Raw genomic sequence first — 4324 nt, 5'->3', positions numbered from 1 at the left:
AAATATTACAGTTATTTTCTGTATCTGATAGTGCCTAGATTATCAGCAAATGGATTTTCTTCTCATTTTGTGATGATTTCTTCACTACTTTGAAAGAGCAAATATTTACTAGTATTTTCCTAGTTGAATAAGATGCAAAAAATACATTTATTTCAATAAGTGCAGTCATTGGTTGCGCAGACTGGAAAATTTTCTCAAATTTTTGGTGACCGTATGCACTACAGTATGGCTGTAAAACATCGATAATTTACACTTATTAGAGAATATTTGAATACAATCTTCTCAAATCTTAATATAAAATGCTGTGCATCCTAAAAAGGATAAGTATGTTCTATATTTAGGTTTAAAGAAAAGAACTTTTGTAGTCACATAACAGTAAATAATAAAACGTTATCAATATTTTAATTGAAATATTCTATTAAGAAAAAGGCCTAAAAAAACATGCAACTAGCTGACTGCATTTTTAGAATGTAACCAACTCCCCACCCCCACCCATCTCTCCCTCCCAGGTTCCATCTTTTTCATTGTTCCCCACAAACACAGCACAGGAAGTCACCAAATTAAATTTTGTGTTTATCGTTCCCTACCCCTCTCTAGAATTTCAGTATGTAGCAATACATACACTCACTAGATTTATATATTGGGCATAGTTTTAGATATCTTGGTAATTTACACAAAGAAAACAATACAATATGTATTCTTATCTGCCTTTCCTTTATAGTCTCTGTGACCTTTAGATATACTGATTTGAGAACTGTAGTTTGTTGATTTTCATCCCTATGTAATAGTCCACGATGTAGACATATAGAAATAATTACTATTTGTCTTTCTACAAACTGATAATTGGGGTGGTCCTCTTTTCCCTTTTGTTTTCTTAGGATGAACAATTCTACTCTAAATACACTTTATATCTCTCAATTTTGTGCTCAACTGATAACTACCCATGAGTGGCATTTTGGGGTAATAGGCTAAATACACTATCACCTGTATAGATAATGCTAAAAGCTTTTGTATTGCTTGCTAGATTCTATATCTCGACCTTGGTGTAATATGAACCCATTCATAATTTTGCTTTTTGAAGAATGAGTTTTTGTACATTTTGTTTGGTCAAATTCGCTGTGATTTTAAAAATTAAAGATGATTAAAAATTTACATATTCCAAACGAACAAGTAGCAACTTATGGAATTCCTGTAAATTGGTGATTTTAGAAAAGCAGTTTCTGTAACCAAAGAACAGTTTTAAAAGATAAGAAATCCACATGTATATTTGTAGCAGAAATGTAGGCAAATGACCTACTCAAGAAACTGCAACTAATTGCAGTAAGAATTTTGTGACAGCAACAAAAATATAAATTCTCAAATACATACAAATCCCAGAAGGAAATAATTCCAAAATTAATCTAGTTCAGAGAAAAATAGTAGCATATATTATTTTTGGTAACTCCTGATACCCTACTTGAAGATATCAATTTTGTAAAGCTTCCTAAAAGAGACATTTCATTGTGATGGAAGACAGTGCCCTGTGTGGAGTCACTTAACTATGAAGAAATTCTGCTCTATTTTCAGAATTCTATTCAATGTGTAACAGGTCCTTTTTTCTTAACTTCATGGGCCACTTTGAGCATTAAGCAACATACCTGCTCTCCTGAGATGTGGGTGAGTTCTTTCCTTACACAAGGCCTTGATTTCAGGACCTCAGAGATGATAATGCAATTTTCAAAGAATATCAGATCTGGAAGGCATCATTCCTTCCCGACATTTTGCATTTAGCAACCACAGAATCTGGTGCTCAAAAGGAAAAGGAACTTCGGTGAAGTTCTTGAGACACAGATGAACGAAGAGCTAAAGTCTACTGCCCGTGCTAACTCACCACGCTGTTTCAACATCTATATGAGAGAAGTGAGGAAAACCAATTCAGTGGTGAAACATTGAAAAGGAATTTATAACGTGCTCTGTGTCATTTTTATAATGGAAGAATTACAAACCCGGTTAAACAATCACTGCATTCTTAATTACAGGAGAAAGCTTTCTTTATTTCTAGGATACACGAAGTGTTTTGCACAGGACTAGAATATTTACTAACCAGAATAAAGAGAGAAGGCCAAGAGGATGAAAAGAGTTTTGATTGATGATGAGAAGAGAGGCGTTTGTGCGAGTCTGTGGCAGAAACCCTTGAAGATGTTTGCTACAATGGCACAGGGTGCATTGCTCAATTTCGATGGACAGCCAAACAGAATCCAGGGCCAATTTAGAAAGTGTCTTCCTTATAATGGAACTACTCCAACTCCTTATATTCCTAGTTAGGGTGGGAATGTTCACTCTGTTCTTCCCTTCAACCCTGTAATTCAACAAGAAATATATCATGTCAACATATGGCTGCCCTAGACCCATGAGAGAAAGTTCACAAAAAGTTCTCGGTGAACACAGGAGAAGGAGTTGATTACGCTCCCAAACCTTTGAGTCAACCCACAAGAAGCCTGGCCACATTTAGAGTAAACATTCTCATTTGAATTTCACTGTTCTTGTCATAAAAATAGGAATAGTTACATGCAGAAGGTTCAATCTGGAGCAATACTCAGAGCAAGGCTATACACCAGGACTACCTGGCTAGGTTCCGCACTTGACCTACCTCACATGAAGAGACAAAAGACAGTGAAGCAACAGTAGCTATCTTGTTCATTTACCTTTCTCCACCATCGAGCTCCATCCAAAGAAGTCACCATTGCTGATATCAGAGTGAGGAGTTTGATAGCTCTTATCTGGGCAAATAAGAGACAGAGGTCTTACAGGTCCTCAGTGGGGGCTATAAAGCAGGTCATGAGAGATGCCTCCCAAATATTCATCACTACATCTTCCCTCAGCAGGAGGCTTGGGACAATCTGATCTGATGAACACAGGAGTACGAGGAGGAAAGAAGGAAATATGTGCAGTTATAGATTTTGAGAGAGAGAAAATATGTGAAATCTTCTGAAACTGATGAGTTGGAAAGGGACAAGAGAATCAAGCAGGACAAAGAAGAAACAGTTTGGAAATGTTAATACAAAAAGAGTCTAAGCCTTAGAACTTTAAAAAAATTGGACCTATATTAGAATCATCTGGAGAAATTTTAAAGCAGAGGGATACACAATTCCACTATCAAGCTTGTGAATTAATTCTGTACGTGAGTCCTGGGCTTGGTATGTTTTAAAAGCTTCTAGATGGGACTAAGGCACAGCCAGGTTTGGGAAACCCTTGGATACAGCAAAGGGTATGAATTTCTGGAATGGCAGAGAATGAAATCTGGTGATTGAAGTTGACACCAGATGGGACCATGCCTTACATTCTATGTTAAATCATTTCATCTTTCCCTCAATGGTAAGTGGGAGACACTAAAGGCTTTTGAACCATGGGAGAGATTGGGTCAGTTATTTTCTTCCTCACTAGCCAATCAGCTTTACAGAGTGATTCAATGTAAAGGATCAGTAGACTTGAGCTGGCAGAAGAAAGTATCAGTGAACTGAGGTTAGGCCAATAGTCAGTAAGAAATCTCACAAAGGTAAACTAATATAAAGAGATAAATTTAACAACCTCAAGGAAATTTTGAACAACATTACATGCACCAACATATGCATAATAGAACAGTAGAATACAAGGAGAAAAAAGACCAGAACAATATTATCAAAGAAATAAAAGCTGAGAATTTCTCAAATTTGATTTAAAAAGCACTATTCGAGACATTTAAGAAGGTGAACTACAATTAAGTTAAAAGTAAAAAAAAAAAATCCAAATCCAGACACGTGATAGCCGAAATATTGAAAGTCAAAGATAAAGAGAGCATATTGAAAGGAGCAAGAGAAAAATGACCCATCATATACAAGAGAGCAGGAAGATAATTAACAGCTAACTTCTGATCAGAAAAAATATGGATGCCAAAAGCAATGGTATAACATAATCCGAGTATTGAAAGAATAAAATTTCAACCAAGAAATTTATATACAGAATAGTATCTTAGCAAATTGAAGGCAACATAAAGACATCTTGGGCTCAAACACACTAATAGGATTTGTTGCTAGAATACCTTGGCCTTACCATACAAGAAACAATAAGGGGAGTTTTCTTAGATGAAAGCAGACAGTAATTTGCATCCACGTGAAAAAGCATAGAGTGCGGTCAGCTTCTGGAATGACAACATGAGGACTTTGGCTGACCCACCTCAAGTGAAACTGTTGTAAATTATTTTTTTAAAAAACGTAAAGTTTCTGGAAAACATCTTAAGAGCAAACAACAAATGAAGAAACACCTATTCAATGGATCCATGAATATTCATAAGAAAGGCAAGAGTCTT

At 35.8% G+C, this 4324-nt stretch overlaps 1 long non-coding RNA gene across 1 annotated transcript; it reads right to left on the bottom strand.

The window, feature by feature from the left end:
* Positions 1–520: 520 nt before the first annotated feature.
* LOC138917560 (uncharacterized) lies at positions 521–3837 on the bottom strand. The gene is made up of 3 exons (XR_011425742.1): positions 2685–3837; positions 2084–2338; positions 521–1886 (listed from the first exon to the last, which is right to left on the bottom strand). It is a non-coding gene; the product is annotated as an uncharacterized lncRNA (long non-coding RNA).
* Positions 3838–4324: the final 487 nt, after the last annotated feature.

Source organism: Equus caballus, chromosome 14 (assembly GCF_041296265.1).
Source record: "Equus caballus isolate H_3958 breed thoroughbred chromosome 14, TB-T2T, whole genome shotgun sequence".
Taxonomy (NCBI): Eukaryota; Metazoa; Chordata; class Mammalia; order Perissodactyla; family Equidae; genus Equus; species Equus caballus.
The sequence above is the reverse complement of the archived record's forward strand: the minus strand, read 5'-3'. Positions and strand labels throughout refer to the sequence as shown.